This window comes from Carassius gibelio, chromosome A21 (assembly GCF_023724105.1).
Source record: "Carassius gibelio isolate Cgi1373 ecotype wild population from Czech Republic chromosome A21, carGib1.2-hapl.c, whole genome shotgun sequence".
NCBI lineage: Eukaryota > Metazoa > Chordata > Actinopteri > Cypriniformes > Cyprinidae > Carassius > Carassius gibelio.
In genome coordinates, this window is record NC_068391.1 from 6,521,865 (window position 1) to 6,546,629 (window position 24,765).

The 24,765-nt window shown below is 37.2% G+C and overlaps 1 long non-coding RNA gene across 1 annotated transcript in view; it reads right to left on the minus strand.

Annotated features, from left to right (window-relative positions):
- Window positions 1-903: 903 nt before the first annotated feature.
- Window positions 904-24,765, minus strand: part of LOC127941491 (uncharacterized) — a 29,326-nt gene continuing 5,464 nt past the window's right edge. Inside the window, exons 2-3 of the long non-coding RNA XR_008149040.1 lie at window positions 2,271-2,395; window positions 904-1,061 (exon numbers count right to left, since the gene is read on the minus strand). This is a non-coding gene — a long non-coding RNA (uncharacterized LOC127941491). The remainder of the gene's footprint in view (window positions 1,062-2,270; window positions 2,396-24,765) is intronic.

Here is a 24,765-nt window from a genome sequence, read left to right on the forward strand (position 1 = left end):
TACTTATCCAGAGTGAGAAAAAGGGCTGTCAAAATCACTCTGGACCCCTCACATCCAGCACACTCCCTCTTTGAACTGTTGCCATCTGGTCGACGCTACAGAGCACTGAGCACTAGAACGACCAGACACAGGACCAGTTTCTTCCCTCAGGCAATCCATCTTATGAACAGCTGACAATAATGGCGAACACACTACACTTTATATTTATATACACACACACTTTATTTATCTAACACACATACTTAGTATACACTTAAATTTTGCACACAATATATATGTACATACATAACTTCACTTTGTAATATACCTGCCTACAATTGTCATTTGTATATTGTCATTCACTGTCTACATATTTGTATTTTTTATTCTTTTATTATGTGTTTTATGTTCTGTCGCTGTCATTCTGTTGTACTGCGGAGCTTCTGTCACGAAAACAAATTCCTCGTATGTGTAAACATACCTGGCAATAAAGCTCATTCTGATTCTGATTCTGATTCTGATTCTGATTTTTGGATATGTTGGAATTGTTTACATTGTTTGTTTATTGAGGCGTGTTTTGTATGTCACTTTAACATTAATACAAATATATATATATATTTTTTTTATCAGATTAATGTCATTTAATTAAGAACATTTATATTCAGCATTTCTCTGCGCTGGATATCCCTGACCAAAATGAAATCTCAATGACCCAAAATCCTACTTAATACAGCTGTACATTAAACATCACATATCTTCTGACTGGCTGTGATTGTGTCACATCACATAACAGTTTCTCATTCAGTGTAAGAGACAAATTGCTTGTCGCCTGAACAGTTGCATCATGCCTGGTTAGGACACGGTGCAAGTCTGCTGCATTTTGTTTACATAAGTGAGAAAGAGAGAGAGGGAGAGAAAGCAACACCTCTGACAGTAATTTATTTGGAGTGAGATCTGCCAGCGGCAGTAACGCCCCCCTCTGCATGCCTGGCATCTGTGCTGCCACCCAAAATGTCAGCACACAGAAGCGGCCACTCACGGGTCATTAGGGAAAGCTGTCACAGCCCACTGTCACCCTGTCTCTGCAGAGGGAAAGAGACAGAGAGAGCCACACTTGTTAGACTGAGCGACGTCCAAACACAGCCTCCTTCACCTCAACTATTCGTAATGGAAACAAACTCAGGGGAACCTGCACCCACCAGACTTACACCTGTCATAAAACATAAGGAGGTGAGCTCAAAGACAAACTGTTGCAAGGTTTTTTTCTTCCCTACGGAGATCAGTGCAGATAATGTATACGTTTTATGATGATCTAGACAGGTAAGTGTAGTGAGGATGGAACTAGATGGTGTGTTTTGCCTTAACAGGCCTTTTTGCATGAATTTAAGTACATTTATAATTCATATTTTCTTGATTCATTCCCCAAGAAAATGTATATATATTACTTTTATATTTATGAATGAATCACAATTAATTATTACCTTTGCAAACAAAATTCATTTTTCATTGTTCAACATCTTTAGTCATTGGCACTGTAAATGATGGGATTTTGGAAAAAATAGTTAAACTATTAAACTATTTTTAATCAATACTTTTCATTATTGTATTAATTAAAGATGTTGATAAATGAAATTTTTTTTTTGCGTCGCCCGCTAGCTTGGTTTTATTTATTTAGTATCGCATTGCATTTTGGAATTCTCTTCTTCAATTGGCCACATAACATTTTGGGTAAAATAATTTTCAGATCATTTTACTGACTCAGCCCTCGGAGTCACGTTCAGCAAAACGAACAAATCTTTTTTTCGAGTCATTTAGTTTAGTTTATTGTTGAACACACCACAAACAGCTCAAAACTATAACGCTTTAAGAAACAGAAAAGATTAATTCATTATTTACCTGGGTCTTTAGCCTATGATTAGCTCACCTCACCTCTTATTATTAAGTCTCTTTCCAGCTCAAACTGCATTTGTTAAGCTATGGGGCAGTCACATGATGAAAGAACGACTCAAAAAACCCAAAGACCCGAAAGAGTTGAGCTTATTTCAGTACAGAACCCACAGGATGTTGCGCATGCACGAATTAACTAATCACTCCCCAAGAGGACTCGTTCCGAGTCACATTAAAGATTCGTTCAAAATGAACGAATTGTTCAAGAACGACCCATCACTACTGTTACACACATTGTGAGTATGCTTGTGATACTTTAAAATGTTGCATAAAGAGACTCACTGGTTCTTGAACAGAGCTCATGTGTTTTTGCATGTGAAAGTGCAGATAAACATATACAGTACCTGCTGAATAGGTAAAAAGAACATCTGCAGAAAGCAAGCAAGAGAGGAAGACAGAACGCTATGGTGCCTGGTCTCCGACATGCGTGCTGACGGCCGATTTGTCGCTTCAAACGCAGAGGGCTAACCTGGGGGCGGAGACACACACAGCGCACAGTAAGACAGCAACTGAGTCTGAAAAGCTGTGACACTTCAAAGAGAAACTCACACACGCACGCACATACACCCACAAACAAGCTGTCATCTCCTGAGAAAAGATACACACCACGCAGACCTGTTTACTGTGTGTGAGAGAGGGAGGGGAGCAGCACATAGGTGCTATGCTTAGGGTGCAACGGAAATCAAACTCCATTAAATAACCCAGATGAAACAGGAATTTATCTGTGGCCTAAAAACACCATCGTAAAAATTGCACATTTACAATGACTGCAAACCTGTTCATGCTTCAGTTTCAATTTACACTTCACTAAGCTCCACCAACACACTTGGTAGAAATGCAAATGCAAAATCTAGTGTAGTTTTAACATGTTGGCTGCATCTGAAATCGCTCACTTCCCTACTATATAGTGTACAACAAAACAGTTTGTGAGTAGTGTAATATGTCAGAATTCATAGTCATTAAACAGAAAAATACACAGATGACCAACTATTCTGGCAACATTCTTTCCCATAAGGCCACTGGAGAGGTGTTTTTTTTTTTTTTTTTTTTTTTTTGTCCACAATGGGGCAATTCATTGTATAGAATTAAGAAGCAGAATGGATGCAGGCACAAAAGAGTGTTTATATCTGTTTGTTCTGAATTTTGGGAGTTTAAAGCGTAATCCCGATGGTAACATCTGAAATTCAGCCTGTAAGGGATGGGAATTATCTAACAGGATAGATTCAACCCTTCTTAACATCTGCTTCTGATAAAGATGCTCCAGACCTTTCTGCATAGAACCTGTGATGCTGCTGCTCACCTTAACCTCGAAAGGGAGTTTTTCTGTTTTACAGTGTACAACTGATGGTGGCAGGCCACATGACAGTGACAAAATGGTGACATATATTACATTCAGATTACATTACTAGACACCATTATACTATACAGAACATATTTTTAAAAAAAGAAAAAGAAAAGAAAGACTGCTTACTATTTGATTTTGGATGCAGCCGTGCATTTTTTTTAAATTATCCGTTCAGTGCCAATCAGCGTGGTTTGATCAAACTAGAGATGTTTGAAAATTCTGGTATAATGGTACTCAGTATGGTCATCACCTGTCTAATAAAACGCACAACATATTAAAGCTTCTTTGGTGTTTCCATGTTTTCTACAAAACAAAACGGAAATCGAGGGGTTATGTACGGTGGCCGAGACAGCTCAACACACTGCAACTTAAGAAAACACATGCAAATTAAAAAAACATTAGCAAATGAAGAAAACATCTTCAACAGTTTGACAACACAAGTGTTGCAAATCATCACAACACATGCATAAACGAAACATGCTGCAAATCATCACAACACATGCATATAACGAAACGCGCTGCAAATCATCACAACACATATAACGAAACGCGCTGCAAATCATCACAACACATATATATAACGAAACGCGCTGCAAATCATCACAACACTTATAACGAAACGCGCTGCAAATCATCACAACACATGCATACAACGAAACACGCTGCAAATCATCACAACACATGCATATAACAAAACGTGCTGCAAATCATCACAACACATGCATATAACGAAACGCGCTGCAAATCATCACAACACATGCATATAACGAAACGGGTTGCAAATCATCACAACACATATAACGAAACGCGCTGCAAAACATCACAACACATACATATAACGAAACGCGCTGCAAATCATCACAACACTTATAACGAAACGCGCTGCAAATCATCACAACACATGCATACAACGAAACACGCTGCAAATCATCACAACACATGCATATAACAAAACATGCTGCAAATCATCACAACACATGCATATAACGAAACGCGCTGCAAATCATCACAACACATATAACGAAACGCGCTGCAAATCATCACAACACATATATATAACGAAACGCGCTGCAAATCATCACAACACTTATAACGAAACGCGCTGCAAATCATCACAACACATGCATACAACGAAACACGCTGCAAATCATCACAACACATGCATATAACAAAACGTGCTGCAAATCATCACAACACATGCATATAACGAAACGCGCTGCAAATCATCACAACACATGCATATAACGAAACGGGTTGCAAATCATCACAACACATATAACGAAACGCGCTGCAAAACATCACAACACATACATATAACGAAACGCGCTGCAAATCATCACAACACTTATAACGAAACGCGCTGCAAATCATCACAACACATGCATACAACGAAACACGCTGCAAATCATCACAACACATGCATATAACAAAACATGCTGCAAATCATCACAACACATACATAAACGAAACACGCTGAAAATCATCACAACACATGCATACAATGAAACACGCTGCAAATCATCACAACACATGCATATAACAACATATGCAAATAGCACTGACCACAATGGAAATGTTTCAAGGATAAATGTTTTTATCGTGCAGTGGCTACTGGTCAGTGGAGTTGTTGGTGAACTGAAAGGTGAGGTTTTTTTTTTTTCATGGACTTTTCATTCCTTTATCTTTTGGATATTATTAGCCAAAATAAGCTGAATAATTGAATGATTAAATGTTAAACTTTACTTAAGTTGGCTAACTTTAATATTCTCAACTAAATATAATTTCAAGGTTAATAAAAATAAATATGCAATCCTTCATTAATTGTTTTTTAATGTGTATGTACTGTGAGGATTTGCAGTGTTTCTTAATTTATATGTGTTGAAGTATTTGCAGCGTGTTTCGTTGTATGCATGAGTTGTGATGATTTGCAGCGCGTTTCGCTATATGCATGTCATCCCCTTGGAATTATAAGTTTTATCTGCGTTCTGAGTAGTTTTGAGATATTGAGCTTTAAAGTTTTTGTGTTCCATTGACTTCTGTAGATAGAACCTTTTTGTTTTTTCAATAAAAAATCCCAAAATGTACACAACTTAACATATGTAATGTAAATAAATGTAAATAACGTAATGTAAATAAATTGTCACAGAATAAGAATATGTGAATAACTCAATTTTGACAAAAATGTCAGATAGAACCTTGTAATTCCAAGGGGACGATGTGTTGTGATTGTGAAGTATTTGCAGTGCGTTTCGTTGTATGCCAAGTGTTGTGAGGATTTGCAGCGCGTTTCGTTATATGCATGTGTTGTGATGATTTGCAACACTTGTGTTGTCAAACTGATGAAGATGTTTTCCTAACTTGATGTTTTTTTTCAATTTGCATGTGTTTTCTAAGTTGCAGCGTGTTGAGCTGTCTCGGCCACCGTAGTTATGACGTCACTGGCAAGTCCTTACCATGTAACTAGTTAAAATTGCTTATTTCTCTAGATTTTAAACATTCTTCGAAACATTTGGGATAATGTAAGTACTGTACACAAGTCAGCAAAATATATAACACTGTTCTAGTGGTTTTTGGATATTCTAATTAAAAAAATTCTTACATATTGTGCCCTTAAGGACATTCATAATCAACATTTCTCTCGCTTTGTTCAAAACCTCAGATTGATTTGTTCACCACTGTATTGCATTTTTGGATTATCTTCTTCATATTAATTTTTGGGTAAAATAAAAAAATAATCTAAATAATTACAATAAATCACATATTTTGTTATTTGGAATTTATTTATTAACTGTCATAGTGCATTGTGAGACTAATTTGGAATAAATAAGTAAATAAAAGGGCAAAAGTTGAATTATATGAAACATTGTTGTACTATATATCAGTAGTTTTAGTACATGTTAGTATGTTTGGCCTTTCAATGTTTTAATGTTATTTTTTTGTTATTGAATGTTATTTCTTGAGTCACCCACATGAGCGCCACAGCTAAACGTGTCATAAAATGTACAGTAAAGTAACTGCTAGGCCATAGCTCCTACAAGAAATCAGTAATAAATATTTTACAGCGTTATTGAGCATCACATGTAACATTTAGACATGCTTCTTTGCATTTGACCCTGCTCTGTGTGTGTGTATTCTGGTATATATTGGTTTATGAGGACACAAATGTGTATACTACAACGTAAAAATGGTTTCCTGTGTCCCCAACCAAAAGGCTTAAAAACATACTAAATTGTGTTTTATTAAAATAAAAAACTGTCAGTAGTTTTCTGTGAGAGTCAGGTTTAGGTGTAGGGTGATAGAATACAGTTTGTACAGTATAAAAACCATTAAACCAATGGGGAGTTCCTGTAAACCACATACATATGCAAGAATTTGTGTGTGTATGTGTGTATGTTCAGCGTTATGTTCCACTAGCACCTCCATTCCCTCGGAGCTTACCTGTGACTCACTCTACTGCTGTAATCACACTGTTCGCTGCCCGCTGTCCGCTTTCTAAACTTGATTTCCAGATTGTGTGTGTGTGTGTGTTTGTGTGCATCCTGGACTAATGTCAGCTGATTGATGGAGTTTGTTTGGGTTTAATTACACTGTAGGTAACTGACTATGCCTGTGCACTTCACTGAAGCAGAAAACTCAACTTGGTTAGTCCAGAAATTGGATTTCCGGAAGAAAAAAAACAATAACATCAAATGGGAGGTTCTCTAGACAATATCAGTGTCTTTTCTCTCCCCATAGTTCCGCAATGAAAACAGACTTGTAACATAATTACTATGATATAATGATCAATTCCCACCATAGAACAAAAGATGTGCTCAACTGAAAGGACAGAATCTATATTGTTGAGACAATAATTGTGATGTGTTCATCTTCCACATGATAAGAGAATGATGATAACAAGTCATCTACCCTTCCCCTATAGATTTAGATATCGATGACACCAAGACTCTATAAAACGACAAACAATGCATGTAAATGTATCGATTTACCAATACAGCCTCTAAGTAGGTGTCAGTCATTACTTTGAGCAAAATAACCAGAACTGGAATTTAAAAAAAGAAAGAAAAAAAAAGAAAAAGAAATTTTCATGAGCTTAACAACCGAGAAAGACATGGAGAGTAAGATATATGTGAAGGTCAGTTCTGTGGAGAGGTTTAATAATACAGGGCAAATTCTGCAGGGAATAAACGTTCAATTGAAGCACACAGCTGCTGGACTGCAGGAGTTCTCTCATCTGTCAGCTTTCCTAAATCAATTTAATTTTCTTTGCCTATTTCCTCAGGGGAAAATTGCAGTGCTTTATGTACACAGTGTCCACAACATAAAGAATTGTCAAAGATCGGCCTTTAACACAGCAGGTCTTTTTGCATATCTAAAATGCTGTAGGGGCTGGTGCTATGCTGGTTAAACTGGTATAAAATACTGCATGGTAGGGAAAGACAGTAACTAACTCTTAAACCCACCGTCTTAGTGCAGTTGCTAATTCTCTCAAGCTTTGCTCCATTTTATTTTGTAACCAGTAAACCAGAGAGAAAATCTCCAGATTATCTCATAAGTTATTGAACCCTGTAACATGAAAGGCCCAATAAACGCTTCTTAACACTCTCAAATGATGAATTTATTAATTTTATTTATAGATAAATAAATGTAAAAAAAATATATCGTTATGTATACACCATGGTTTAAAAGTGTGTGAACACACTGAAAATGTTTACATTTGGTATTCAAAATGCAAAATTTGAAGAAAAAAAAAGGAGAAAGAAAAACAAATGTGAAACAAAAGTTATAATGTAAACTGAATCAGGTTTGACACAAACATATGGAGTTCTTGCAGCTTGAGTTCGTGTACTCCAATTTTCATGTTGACAATATAATTTCTACTGAAAGGAAACCTATTACATTGGAAAAGTGCAAAATAGAAACAGTTATGTAAGATTTTGGATCCCACCATATATTGATGCTTGCCAAAATCGAGAATACTGTTATTGAGAAAATATCTACTTGTATCACCCATGTCTCTCATTAGCTGTAGACAGTAAGTGGTGTTCAGTTCTTGTTCTGGGTGGGGGTTTGTTGCAGATGTGTCTCTGTGGCAGAGCTGGACTTTCTGGAGTGCTGAGCCGTGCCAGTCTGCTGGCGTGCTACGATGAGCTATGGTGTGGTGTGGTGTGGTACAGTCTGATGCGGGGGAGCTGATGAGCTCTGCAGAAAGGAAACAGGCTTTTCCAGACAGCAGTACTATGGTGATCAGCTCAACTCCCACAGACCTTGTCCAGCTACAGCATTAGTCCGACCCGCCACCCTGTCATTACCTTATCTCTGCCTCTCTGCCATGCCATCCCTGACCCACCCGCCGTCTCTGGATTCTCTCTCGCACTTTCTTTGCTTGCCAAATCCATCATTCTGTATTCAGTTCTTCCTTCTTTTCCACACTCCTCTGCTTATAAAAATACTATGGCAGTACCACGCTGCATTTGTTGCCATGAAAATATTATTACCATATTCATATCTCAGAATAGTTATATCTGAATTGTGCCTCATTCAGAAGTGAATTAGGAATGCCTTTTAATTCCTGTTCAGTTCCTGAATTATTATGTAAAATGTTAACATCTTAAAAAACCTCCAACATATGATTGTTTCCTTCAAATATTTTCAATATAAATAATTAAGCCAGAATATAATAATCTAATTTAATCATCATGTATCAATATTGAACATATTTTAAAACATATATTTATATAAAAATACATAAATTTATTATTATTTAGGTAAAAAAATTATTTTCTAAATAATCATATTTTCATGTATCGTCTATACACACAGATATATACACATATATAATTGATGATGCCTATTTATTTGTCAGAATAATCAAAATTATCAAATAGATTACAATTAAATTAAAATAAATATCTATTGTGTGATTTTCTTTGAATTACAAATCAGTGACGTTCCAATTCAAATTCTCAGGAACTGTCAATCTCAATCTTTTTTTCACTTATCTTTCTCACGTTCTCTTTCTTTCCGGATCTACATTTCCTTGGGTCAGCGATAGAGACTATAAATGAATTCTGAAGCCGTGTCCAGCTGACTGGCTTTGCTGTGCACTGAGAGGTGTTGGGAAGGGGGGAGCTGCCAATACAAGTGACAGCCCTTAATGCTCACCCTGCCTGGTGTGCTTCATTATGTCCTAGCCGCTGGATCCAGACTTTCCACAGCACTCCAGCACTTCTCTCGCTCTCTCTCTCTCTCGCTCTCTCTCGTCACCTCCGTCCTCCCCCTGCCACCCGTATCGAGACAGCCCCTGGCGCTGATGCATTTACCTCATTCGGTGGGCTTTACCATGAGCAAAGACAGTCAGGCCAGATTTCTCCATCTCCAATCAAACCCACGTTTCGTTGTCAGTTTTCCCCCCCTCAGCCTGTGGCATGTTTGGGGAGGTAAACTACTTGATGGAATTTAAAAGTATAAATGTGGATGTGAATTATCACACCTCTGCCTGGCTTGGGCTGCCACTTCAGCTGGCTTGTGATTTCCTGTGTCCCGGGGTGGGAGTGAGCAATGGGGCGTCCATTATTGATGACATCCATCAGGATGAAGGGGCATCTAGAGGGGGTTGGGGTGGGCAGGAGGGGCCTTCTGCCATGTGACCGTACTGCCTGTTGAAGAAGAGCAGATTCATATGGCTCGTTTAGCACCAAGTAAATGCCCTTTGCACCAATCATCGATGAAAAGTGAACTCAAGTTGCAATGGAGACACTTATTTCAAATATTATTTGAAAACAACTTCAAAGAAATGGCAGTTGTTCTACAATTCTAAATGTTTGAGCAGCATTAAACCACATGATTGCTGATCAAAGGTGGACTTTTTATTGTTGTGCTAGACGTAGTTCGTTGTGAGAACGTTCATTTAGCCCACTGCTTAACCGGTTGGCAGAGTCATTAACAGTAGGCTGAAACTAGTGTGGCCTTAAAGTCTGTTTGAATGAGAGAATAGAATCCTTCTAGGCAACAAACACACACACACACACACACACATACATATTATTTATATATATATATATATATATATATATATATATATATAAGGGAACAAATGATGGAATGATAGATAGAGTGATACATAGATAGATAGATAGATAGATAGATAGATAGATAGATAGATAGATAGATAGATAGATGGATAGATGGATAGATAGATATATTTACTTTTATTTTCTATTATATTGTTGTCACTATTTTGAATAAATGTTTGAGCATCTTTTCAGTCTATTGTGCACTGATTAATCAATGTCTTTCAAATTGTGAATGATCAATGCTCGACATTTGTGATCACTTTCTCTCGGCCCCTCCCGCATCTTTTGGGAATCACACTGTGTACACAGCACACACGCTCAATGATGTTTGATTTATCTTCATTTACACGACTGACAGCTGCTCATCCTTTTCAACTGTTACGCACACACAAGCCCGTCATGCGTGTCACAGCACGAGCAGAGACATAGCAGCATGGTGCAAGAACACACACAAACAAATACGCACGTGCGCACACACTGACAGCGCTGGAATGATCAGGTCTAATTTTTATAAGTGAGTTGATGATCAACCAAAGCATTGTTTTCACACTGAATGGCAGGAGTTGGGTGGCGAGGGATATATGTTCACTGTCTCCAGGGTGATGGAGTGAGAGGGAGAGAGAGGGAGAGAGAGAGTTAAAGAGAGAGAGAGAGAGAGAGAGAGAGAGAGAGATTAGGGTGGTGAGGGTGTCAAGAAATCAACTGCAACACACTGAAAGATGCGGGCTGGAGGGTAATTATTGGTCATTCTGTGTCTTCAGCACAGGATAGCAGAAATTGTGACAGATAATTAGGAGGTGGTGACTTCAGAGTAAGAAAAGCACATTCCCCACCGGCTACACGCTCAATGGACAGGATAAATAAATCAATGACATAAACAAAGCGTACATGCATGGAGTGCATATGCAGCGCTGAAATGTGGCCCACACAGAATTGCAGGTGTGCTGAAAGTAAGGTCTTCTCTAATTTACATAGGAATACATGAAAGAAAAAAAAAAAGAGTTGTAGAGAGGCATATATCAAACTGATCTTCACAATACACTTAGTTGATCTTAGTTGATCTTAGTTGATCTTAGTTGATCTTAGGGAGATTTTATATATTTTTTTTTATGATGCTACATTTCCTACACCTTCTACCTTATTTATTCTCAGGTTAGGTAAAGCAAGTCAGATCTGTCCCATCTCGTAAGCTTTTGAATTTTCATACTCACAAAATAGATAACAGAAAACTGTTCTGCTCAAGTCTAGAATTTTATGGCAGGCGAGCTTCTTAGTTATAATTTGTATATTTTTATTGTATATAGGGTAAATACTTTACGAACAATGCACTGATATAAAAATAGAAATAATAATTAAAGCATATAATTTGAAAGCTCAGAGGCATCAATGGCAAGGCCGGCGGCTCAACAGAACCAGCATCTGCTTTCCTCTTTGCACTTCAGTATCTTATAGACAGCAGGTGGATTCCAAAGTCTCGTGATGTCATGAGGTCTGGGAATTCCCTAAGAAGCTTCTTATAAAAAGCCTTCCACTTTCGCATATTTCTCCTCTGGGACTTTCTTCTTTGATGCCTCCAGCGCTGGGTCTTCAACACAGCATTATACAGTAACCTCCTTTTTTAGCTCCTACTAATATAAGTTTCATCCCTAGCAATACTCTGATTAATATATGCTATCATTTTCTTAATAAGTGCTTAAAACAATAACCTGTGTGGTGTCTTTCTTAACTTAAAAAACCTTAAACGTTAAAGTTGTAGTGCAGGTTTTTACTGTGATTTGTGTTTTAATTGGTGTGAAGAAGCACAAAGAAGGTAATGCCAAGAAATAATTGTTATTTATTTGTTTGTCTGGGAAAATAGCTGATTTGTTCTCATGTTAGCTGGCTAATATTAGCATTGCACAGCAACATTGTTACTATAGCTAATGGATGCTAATCACAAAAGTTGGCATGAAATAAAAATTCACCCTGCCCATTTTATTTTATATATATACCTTTAATCAAAAGTCGAGAACTGTTATCTTGATCTTCCACTGAAATTACAGAATTTCCTCTTGTGGAGTGTGCCGTATTTCATTTATTTTCTTTTGTACGGCACAATACAAAAGAAAAGGTCTGCCACTACCTCAGTTTCATTGTTACTAATCATAAGTACGCTTTTTACTTTTAGTAAAACAATTACACATCTTCAGTGTCCTTTTTCACAGTTAGGAAAAACAGTAAGGAGTTTTTTCATAGTGGATCTAAAGGAAAAGCACAGAATCATTTAACCGGATACTTTAAGATTAAACAGTTCAATCTAACTAGCACAGCTTGAGAGATACTGTGTTAGTACTGTAGCCCTTCATCCTCTGTCTGTGTCTTTCTTTCTCGTCCGACCTCTGATTACGTCTCCCTTCTTCCCACCACCCTACCTTTAAATAATTTTGCTGTTGGCTTTTTCTATTTGCCTGGAATTATCAAGGAACAGTGCGGTTCTCTCCTGGGGGTCTGTCAGTGCAGCGCTAACACAAATCTTTATCTAAAGCCACTCAGGTACCTGTCTCGCGCCGGCTGCCCTGCTAGCTGCTAACCTCTACTGCTCCATCATGCTAACGCTCCTCACTATGTCCAGTAATCTCTCTGCTTTTTATCTCTGAAAGGCGGTTAGCTCGGTGCCCAGCATCCATCTTTTATTGACTTGGAGGCCACTTCAAATCAATTTCTCTCTCTCAGACTGTCTCGTTTAATCACTTGAAAGAGAAGTGGCACGTGTAAATATGAGAGACAGAGCGCTTAAGACATACCAAAGACCATTCAGCACTATTCCCAACACAATAGCCATGCAAACTACATTATTAATAGGAAAACGTGCCCCTGGTCAGATTCAGTTCTCCTGTGTAAAACTGTTGTGGACCAGCCTTTACGATAGTAGTTTCACCAGAATGGTCTTCCTGGTTGACCTTAGCAGCAAGCTGGTAATCTAGTCAACCGCCTAAACAAGTGTAATGGAAGATAATGACTAGGCTTTACCAGTTAGGGTAGGTCTCTACCCACCTACTGTGCACACTTGAAGGGGTCATATGACATTGCTGAAAAGAACGTTATTTTGTGTATTTGGTGTAATGCATTGTGTTTATGCGATTTAAGGTTAAAAAACATACACACACAACACACATACGCAGACAGGCACACACACACACACACACACAAACATATATAGAACTGCGTAGCAACATTGGAATTTTTTTTTTTGCTGGCCATGAAAAAGAATCATATCTGTCATACTTTATTACTGAATTATAAAACACATTTCTTCCTCATGTGTTTATTATTTGATGACCTCATAACTTGAACTAACAATTTTGAATCTATCCCTAAAGCTGCGGTAGGGAATTTTTTATGCTCTAGCGGTAAATAAACAGAACTGCTTGCGTCTTGCAGAAGAACATCGTAGCCGGAACTACTTCTCTCTGTTTATGTCTATGAAGAATCACAAAGGTACTGGGTTACTCCGCCGCGGTATCCCCGAAGCAATCTAAAATAGTCCGAATATAAACACTTATTATAGGTGCACCCTAGTGATTCAGGACAAGTTAAAAACACGGTTTGGAAAATGGATTCATGGTGTACTCGCTTATTATATACATTTTTTTACATTTTGAACACAAACAAAGTTACGGACCGCAGCTCTGATTGGTTATTTTTTACCGGGAGCGATGGAGTTTCTGCAAATGGCAATAGGACCACTGGGAGGAGCCAGAGGAGCTTGATTTTTTTCACAGATTATCTGTCTCATATTCTACTGTCAGGACATAATGACAGGTTTAACAAATATGTAAAAAATATATTTTTACAAAAGTTCCCTACAGCACCTTTAAATATCGATTGTGGATATTGTAGGTCTGTCATGCACATGAAAACAAAAAGAAGTTATAATACTCTGGCAATGCCATTTACTGACAAATAACATTTTAATGACAGTGCCATTTACTGCGGTTTCAAAAGGCATGTATATATATGCCTTTTGAAAACTGCAGTAAATGGCATTGAGTTATCTAAAATGAATAATAAAAAAAATGGTCATTAGAAAGAAGCTGAAATTATAAATAAATATATTAGACAAACTTCAGCTTAAAAAAAATGTGTATGAAATGCTAATGTTAACACCAAGCATGAAATAAAAACAAATGATACAGAAATGTTTACTATATTTAACTAATATTATTAAAATATTTAGGCACAATATTACTTAAGCTAAAACTAAAAAGTAAACTGAAAATAAAATAGTATATAAATAACCCTAAAATAAAACAACAGACAAATTTAATTTTACAAACAAGAAATCTTTTCCCGGGACAAAACGTAAAACATAGGGGGCACGGGACAGCCTGGTGTTGAAAATCTTAACCAAAAATTAATGGGTGATTATTCCCACCTGAAGATCACAGTAATGCAATTGAGCACAATGCAATCAGCTTGTCTTTCTGATGACATTGGAGACAAGCCCAACCTTTTTCCTCAACAGTCTTTATCCTGAATGCGCAAATCATCTTGACTTGTTTGGACTGCTATTTCATAGAAGATATCAAATTAGCCCAGTGGAATTTGACTTGGAAATGAAAGGAAAAGGAATAAATAACAACAGGAGTGATATTTCTTACGAGGTTTTTCTGATTGCTCCAATTTGCATCAGGGAATGTGAAATGGGCGCTGGCTAACTCGTCAGCCTCCTATTCATGTTTGAAATGTGCTTTGCCACATCTTCCCATTAGCAGGGGGTGTGGGCGGAGGAGAAGTCCTTCATTTTAACTTTGAAGATAATTAAACACATAATGGATATCACTGTCACCGAGAAACTCCATAGCTCGTTTATCGGAAGCAGTATTTTGTATGCTAGCCAAATTAAAAGGCTAGAAATGTGCTTGTTACTAATTCATCCGGCCATTTAAAGGATGGGGAGTGATGCGCTAGAGCGGGTGAGCCAATCTGTTAGGCAAAAAGTGCTGCATTTCTTCCCTGATTTATGAGCTCTTTTCTCTTTTTCTTTTCTGAATGGGCAAAGCAATTCCCTCTGTGCTTCGACTTGACGGAAAAAGTCAGAGGTGCGTGTCTTATTCACTCTTGCTGTCTCTTTTTTCTTATATTAATGAGCTTCAGCTTCATAAAAGTTATCACTTACCATCTTGGTGATGCGATAATGAAAAAAAAAAGTGGTGCTAATGCTAATGACATTTACACATTCTTCATATTTAATTTAATTTGTACTATATAGAATTCAAAACATATGCGAAATCCTCCCTCTGACGCTTCTCTGTACGGCATTTATGCTTCAATAATAAATGATGGTGTCCATTTTATAGATTTTATCAGAACAGCATTTAGCCTGTTTCAGGTTGCGCATTAGCATGCCCCGTTTTTATTTACATGTCAAATTTCTTTGCTGTTTTGTTTAATGTGCTTCTGAACTTGACAGGACGGGCCTCCGGCATGGTAATGATCTCCATCATGGACTAGTAAAACTTTACTATCCCCATAACATGCCTTTCATTGGGAGTAAGATAGTGTTAAGCGCAGTGGTCTTAACAGTGTAAAAGCTTCACATTTGTCTGTTGATGTATGGCTTGCCTCCAACTTCTTTTTACTAGTACTCCAACTTAATGTGTGAAAAAATTTTTTTTTTTCAAATACCTAATACATAGGTACATATACAGAGGGAAAATAAATAAATGGACATTTAAGCCATTTTAAATGCATGACTCTTATCCATCTGAATAAATACTATATAACAAACCACAGATACAGTATAATGTATAAAATAATTTTACAACAATACATAACCCTAACCCTAGATCTACTTAAAATTGCAAAATTACAAATAAAAAATGAAAAATTACAAAATGATAATGAAAATTAGACATATTTAACTGTCCAAAAGTGCCCAAATACCTAATAATAAAATAAAATAAAAATAGAGAATGCTCCTTCATTCAAGGAACTGTTAAATGAAGTCTCTGGATAGGTGGTCCCACACCATCAACTACGAAATGGCCATTACATTGTCAAATGCCAGTGCATTATGCAGTTAGAGCAATGATGTTCTTATCATCACATATCAAAGAGAACAATATGTCGTACTGCTAATGTCAGTCGCTCCACTTGCCAATTACATGGTATGGTGGTTCACATGTGTGAGTAATATAAATGCATAGTTCTTTGTAGAAGGATTGAAACACACAGATCACTCTCTTACACACAGAGCACAATTTTTGTGTGCAGGTGTATCAATAACTGCTATTATGATGCTGCCTGTAATTATTCATAATTATCGTGACAAATTGTTATGCAGGCATTTTTGCAGACTCCCTCTCCTTGTTGTCCTCTTAATTGCACATTGTCATTTGCCCTTGACTTCTTTCATAACGTCTGTGGTGGGGTGAAGATTGCCAGATGCCTTATTAGATCCATATGAAATCATCCACTCATATACACACACACACACACATAACTTTTTTCACACTTTCAGTTATTTGGACTTGTACATTTTATTTATTCTGGTCATCAGAAAGCCTATCGTATATATGCAGTACACATGCTGAGTATTACCTGTTAAATTCGTCCACACTTTTATGAGATTTTAATTTAACTGAGGATTTATTGAGACATTTAATAATGTTATCAGGAGATAACAAGCAATAACATGTATATGAAACCCCTGTAAATGGTTAAGAAACAGACTTCTTCTATGTCCTATATATGGAAGGGGTTTAACATTTCTAATGGTGAGAAGCTTAGCATATCTAATTAATCAGTGTTTCAGCTCCTTGTCTCACAGAAACAGATCCTATATGGCCTTTATGGCAAAAGGAGCAACATAATGGAAATGTAATCACATCAATCAACTTATTTTCTCTTTTCATTTCGACCCGCGTTTTAAAAGGATTTAAACCTTTACATTTCTAAATTTCTTATCCCTGACACCCTTTACTACATTTTAACTCTCCAGTCACTGTAAAAGGTGAAAAAAGTGCAGGTGTTACCTTAAAGACTCAGTGAAGACATCTGATGAGCAAAGAAACAGAAAGACATGGTGGGATGAAGGGCTCATCCCTTTAAAATTGAAGTCTAGTGAACTCTATTCATCTTTTATATCACTGCTGTGAACCTTTATTTACTATTTGCTGTTGATGGTTAGAAACTGGTATTTAGAAATTGTAAACTTTACAGGAAGAAATTTTGACAATTTTTTTAAATATAGTTCTTGGTTACTGGAAATAAAACAAATAAATTATTACAAACCTGATTCCAAAAAAGTTGAGACACTGTAAAATTTGTGAGTAAGAAAGGAATGGAATAATTTACAAATCTCATAAACTTATATTTTATTCACAATAGAATATAGATAACATATCAGATGTTGTAAAAAAAAAAGAGACATTTTGAAATGTCATGCCAAATATTGGATCATTTTGGATTTCATTCTGCACATTCCAAAAAAGTTGGGAGAGGTAGCAATAAGAGGCCGGAAAAGTTAAATGTAAAATTAAGAAACAGCTAGAGGACCAATTTGCAACTTATTAGTTCAATTGGCAACATGATTGGGTATAAAAAGAGCCTCTCAGAGTGGCAGTGTCTCTCAGAAGTCAAGATGGGCAGAGGATCACCAATTCCCCCAATGCTGCAGCGAAAAATAGTGGAGCAATATCAGAAAGGAGTTTCTCAGAGAACAATTGCAAAGATTTTGAAGTTATCATCATCTACAGTGCATAATATCATCCAAAGATTCAGAGAATCTGGAACAATCTCTGTGTGTAAGGGTCAAGGCCGGAAAACCATACTGGATGCCCATGATCTTTGGGCCCTTAGACAGCACTGCATAACATACAGGAATGCTATTGTTATGGAAATCACAACATAAGCTCAGGAATACTTCCAGAAAACATTGTCGGTGAACACAGGTCCAAAAAGAAGCTAAACATGATCCAAAAGCGCAAGCGTTTTCTCTGGGTCAAGGCTCATTTAAAATGGACTGTGGCAAAGTGGAAAAGTGTTTTGTGGTCAGACGAATCAAAATTTTAATTTCTTTTTGGAAAACTGGGACACCATGTCATCCGGACTAAAGAGGACAAGGACAACCCAAGTTGTTATCAGCGCTCAGTTCAGAAGCCTGCATCTCTGATGGTATGGGGTTGCATGAGTGTATGTGGCATGGGCATCTTACACATATGGTAAGGCACAATCAATGCTGAAAGGTATATCCAAGTTCTAGAACAACATATGCTCCCATCCAGACGTCGTCTCTTTCAGGGAAGATTTTGCAGTTTCTAACATGACAATGTCAGACCACATACTGCATCAATGACAACATCATGGCTGCGTAGGGGGGGATTCGGGTACTGAAATAGCCAGCCTGCAGTCCAAATATTTTACCCATAGAAAACATTTGGCATGTCATAAAGAGGAAGATGCGACAAAAGATGACCTAAGACAGTTGAGCAACTAAAAGCCTGTATTAGACAAGAATGGTATAACATTCCTATTCCTAAACTTCAAAATTGTCCCAGTACTTTAGTACTGTACATTTAGTTCCGGAACTAAAGTGGTACTAATGGCCCTATTGGTGACCATAAGAAATGTTTCTTAAGCAGAAAATCAGCATATTAGTATGATTTCTGAAGGATCATGTGACACTACTGAAAATTCTGTATAAATCGCATTGTAAAAATGTAAATAGACAAAAGTAATTTCAGTTAATAATTAACGGTTTTCACTGCATTGATCAAATAAATAAGCATAAACTTATTTCAGAAACTTTTAATAGCCCAAATGTTTGAAGAATATATTTACACACACACACACACACACAATTCTGTTTCTTCCTATTATTGTACATTATACAAATCTTAGCCACCCGCTAGCTGTTGTTATATTTGTGACTGATTAGTTTCGCTTGCATTGATTCGGTTCGAATGCTGCAGGCGTAAGCGACACAAGCCTGCTGATCCATTCTTCGACATGGAACATCCGAAAGGTAAATATTGTTTCAGTGGCGTCATTTTTAATGTGGAAGAAAAGTTCTTAATTATGTTCTGCACGGATAAACCTATCAACTTCCCACAAAGCTTTCCTCCTCCTTTCCCTCCTGTCTGGTCATTTCTCTCTCCCTCTCTTTGCAGTCCCTCTCCTCTGCCCCTCCACGCCTGGAGGAGCAGGGAGATGCAAGCCTCAACGTGTCTGACTGATTACTGTAATTCATACACTTTAATTAGCTGCACAAACCATTAGCCACAATTAGACTATTACAGAATGCTTTGTGGCAGAAGCAAGCCTGAGGAGTACGTTTATCTGCTGGAGGGAGAAAATGAAGAGATATACAGGGGGAGAGAAAGGAAGAGAGGGGGAGGACAAGCTTCCAGTGGAAATCACACAAGCATGAAAATATTAGACCGAGCACTGATGCAGGTGTGCTAGCGAACTCAAAAGAGCTAATAATTTGAATGGCACCTTAAATGCAAACATTAAGGAGTTGGGAAAGCCAAACAATTTGTTTGTTGTCTGTAAAGTGAGCCTTATTCTTATAGACAGTGGCTGTGTTCCAAAAAACTAGCATGCTGCCTTGTTGTCTAGTTGAAAGACTAATGGTAAGGCAGCATTAGGCAACTCGGTGCAGCATAAACACAGGCCCTCACAGAGACTCAAATAAAAAATGCATTTCAATAGAGTGTGCTATTAGCATGCTGCTAAACTACTGCTGTTTAGATAACATTTAACATCAAAAAGTGCCGTCAAAAAAATTCAAAAAGCTAGTGTACATGCCCGTATCTATATCTCAGTCTATCAGTTTATGTATTGTGAAATTAAAAGTGTGTAAGAAACAAATCCATCAAGGCGTTTTAACTTTAAACTGTCACTTGTGGCAAAATAAATCTCCATAATATTGCTTCTGCCATGAAAAAAAAAAAATCCTTCTTGTGTTGTCCTCTCATATCAAAAATCCACCCACATATTTGTTAGTACTGGTTTGGACCGTTTCGCTTGTAAATTGTGCTTGTATATTTCTCAGACAAGATTACTTTTTCACTGCAGAAAGCAACATTGTGGATAGAAGACTCATATTTTAGCTCAAAGCAATGGTTTGACGATTAAATGCGCCTTAATGATGGATTTGTTTCTTAAAAACACACAGCTTTTTCCTTCACAAACCATTGGTGAACTGGAATCATGTGGATCAATTGTGGATTATTGTTATGTTTTTATCAGCTGTTTGAACTCTCATTCTGACGGCCCCCATTCACTGTAGAGGATCCAATGGGGAGCAAGTGATGTAATGCCAAATATCTGTTTTGATAAAGGAACTCAGCTTCTCCTTGAATGGCCTGAGGGTGAGTTCATTTTCATTTTAGGGTGAGCACATTTCATTTTTGGCTAAACTGGGAATACTTCAGAAGAAACTAGATTTCACAATAGCTTGTTCAATTTATACTGCCTGTCCCTTAACTCTAGAAGAAAAAAAAAACTGAATTAAATTTATGTGCAGTATTAAAAAAAATCCTCCTTGGTTCACTCAAGATCTATCCCTCTACCACTATCTCTGTGTCAGTGATGACGTTCTGTTATCCATCATGACCTATTTATGGCTCTGAGCTCATACATGAGAGGTTGTTTACAGTAGGGATAATGTTGGACCATGAAGGCTTTTATTCAGAAAGATATGTGGGGGAAGGGTTGAAGCGCTGGGCATTGCACCAGTGTCACTAATAAGCTTCGCCAAGCGGGAGAGAGGAACATTGAACAGACACAGCACTGCATTCAGAAATCTGAACCTGAGGCACATGCACTAGTGCTCTTATAAATTTTAAAAACCGATCGAGACCTTTAAAGGGCAGGGCTTTGCCCGCTGTGGAGAGAAGCTTTTTCTCTGTTTCAGGCTTGTCAGAGCTAGTGAACTCAGTCATCAAAAGTACCACCATACGTCACCTCCCCATGAAACTGTGAGTTTTCCTATATCCCAGTGGTCTTGCAGGTAAAGGAGTTACAGTAAGTGACCTTACTTTGAGGAGAAAAGTCCAAGTAAGGTTATCCTTAACCACAGACTGTCAATTAAAGTCCCTAACCATTATTTTGCTAACAGTCAGGCCATTTTTTATATAAATTCTCTTCTAGCAAGACATTTTCGCAGATGTTTTATCCCAAGTGAGTTAAACTTTTGACAGAGACAATTATTGATGAGAAGTTTGACTCACTTTCAATAATGTGCTCGTCAAAAGTACCAGAATAAAATAAGTTTATACACTACTTTTTAAAAGCTCGGGGTCAGTACGATTTTTTTTTTTCAGCAAGAATGTATAAATTGAGCAAAAGTCACTGCAAATACATTTATAAAGTTACAAATGATTTCCATTTCAAATATGCTGTTGTTGTGAACTTTCTTTTCATCAATAAATCCTGATTTTTCACAGAAATATCAATTTTCAACATTGATAAGAATGAGAAATGTTCAAGCCCCAAATCAGCATATTCAAATTATATTTGAAGGATCATGTGACACTGAAGACTGGAGTAATGAGTGCTGAAAATAATATTAGTAGTAGTATCAGTAGTAGTAGTAATATTTGAAAATATAACAAAAAAATTATTATTATTATTATTATTATTATTATATTCAAACAGAAGACAATTGTAATATTTCACAATATTGCTGTTTGTTTCCTATGAACCTATATTGCTATTCCTATAGAAATATATTAAATAGAAATAGATAGGTATTGTACAGATTGTTAGATCTTTCTAAAAACTTTGTGTTTGTCTTAGTAAATAAAATAATAAAATATTTGTGAATTTTAAATTTTAAATTCATTATACATTTTACTTCCTTACATTCAAACATGAACTGCAGTTTCACTTGTAGTAGCATTCATCTGTTTTCTAGTTCAATTCAAATTCAGAAATGAAAACATAAAATGATTTCTCCATTCAGTTCTGAATGCCATAACTTTAATACACCACATCTGCCTGGTGTTATTCACAAATAGCTCACACATGTATTTTCTAGTAAAATAAAAAATATTTGAGATGGGAAACTGACAGAACTTGACAAATCATTGTATAAAACTCTGATCCAGCTCAAACTTACTATACTTAATCTTTCATAACACAATGTGTGTGATGCCTACATACAAAAAGAGTATGATCTGAAACAGAAGTCTCAAGGAGGGCAGATAAATATTTCAGCAAGACAGTTTTGGCCCTGGATTGAGTGATTTCGGTTTGTCATTACAGGCAGCACAATCTGTTGGATAATAGTGTCAGTTAGCATTAGCATCACAATGGGCTAGATGAGCTCCAGCCTGTTGTTCAGAGGAAACCTTTAGTGAAATCCCTGTCAGGCTGGACCACAGGCCTGCGTGTGCTTCCTGAGGACCATGTGCAATGTTACCGCAAGTTTGCTTGGCGGTTTTAGCTAAATGCTGACCCAGCGAGAGCTCCGGGAGATGCATCACATGTCCGGGTCTTTGTCAGCCAACCTTTTACCCTCGACACATCTACAAGGAGTGGAAGGAGGGGTCAGATTCTCCAATGCTCCATCAAACAAGCACTTCATTCCATCCACCCTGAAGGAAAGAGGGTTAATAACACAGCTAAAGGGCTGAAGCCCGCTATACAACGCAGCAGATTACATGAACGTAAAGATGCTGACGGACCAAAGAGCTGACACAGAGCCTGAGAAGATAAGTACTGTTATCTGTAAGTAAAGATAAGTAAAGGATGCCAGGGAAAAGAAGAGAAGGGAATTACAAAAAAAATTCTTCTTGAGTAGTTTTGTAATCTGGTAGAAAGAGAAGAAAAACTTTGTATCACCGGTTCTGGTTGTAGTAAGTTAATATACACAGAAGTGCTCCTGAAAACGGCTCTAAGCTAATGATCATTTGCAGTCAGATGTGTACAGGTCTATCCACTATAAAGATGGTTATTTGCACCCTGACTATCTCCCCTTTTTTATCTCGAGTGATGCTAGGAGTCTCTGTATGTTGTAATGTGAAGTCGTTTCTTTCTGAATGGCTGGTTGTTAGAGATCTTCTACGTTCAAAGCAGAGGCATCTGCAGCAGTTCTTTCTGGAACAACTTCAGTTGCTGAACGTGACTCGATCTTGCCCTGTTCTCACTTGGCTACATTGCAATTGTCTGGTTCACTAGAGCCTGTCGCTGTGTGGGAAAGGTCTGTGTTTTGATGGACAGACAGTCTTGTGCATCTGGCTGATCTCCCCTACTGAAGCCGGCAGATCCAGCCCTCAGTTTATCTAAACTTATGAGACCATCCGCAGCTCCAGGGCTAAGCCTGGGCCTAGCACCCTAATCTGAGCCTTCTGGCTCGTTAATGCAGATGCCAAGGAAAGAAATGACCTACATTTGTCCAAATTAACTTAGATGCAGCACAAGGGTTTTTGTAGCTGGAAGACTGTAGAGGGAGGTTCTTGCACAGTGGGTGCAAGAACCAGGGGCATACAAAACAGTTTTTAAAAGGGAAGTTAACCATGTACCCTGTCTATCCAACAGTGGGACATGTTTTTCTGTGTTTATATGTCGTTTATACATGTTTCAACTTTTATGCAAAGCTAATTTTCAGGGCTTTTAAAATAAAGTCTATTTAAAATATAAATTAGTATTATTGATGATAACATTTTATCCTAGGCAATATTAATGATATTACTATTAAAAGAGGAATAATTTAAATTATTTAATTGACTGTTTAATTTGAGGCCTTTATTTTGTTGTTTCCAATTATGGCTACATTGTATCATACAAGTTAAAAGGTGCATCCTAAATAGTGTACTTATGCACTATTCTATGATGCTGTGTAGTATAAATTGTGTGAGTAGTCGTGTGTTCACACTGAAAATTCCAAAAAGAAAAAGTGCACTTTAAATAGCCGGATGATGCACTTATAACAGAACAAATGAAGTGTGGTATGTTGGACCCTTCATGGACTCAACTGTCGCAGCTTTCATTATACAGTACATGGTGGAGGGGGATGGGCTGTCCTACTCCAATTTTTAATGACAAAATAATCTTATATATAATTCATACACTACATGGTTGAGTACGTAGTGCATAAGTACATTGTCTACAAGTGCATAGTGTACAGTGCGTCATTTGGCATGCAGCTAATATTTGTTAGCTGAAAGTTTTCTCCCACTGCTCACACAGTTTCACAAGTTTTTTCACAAGTTATTCAAATTTGTACCAACTAACATTATTCTGCTTCAGAATCCTCTCTGAAATTAAGTTGTTCATAAAGTATGTGCTCATTGTGAAGCGCAACGTGGTCAGCTCAACATTTGTTTGAGAGTCATCATTTGCAATGTTTACACTCTTTATCCACCCACCTACTGTCCCAGGAGGGTTGAGAACAAAGTCAGGCATTTCATTAATTATATTTTAGCTCTG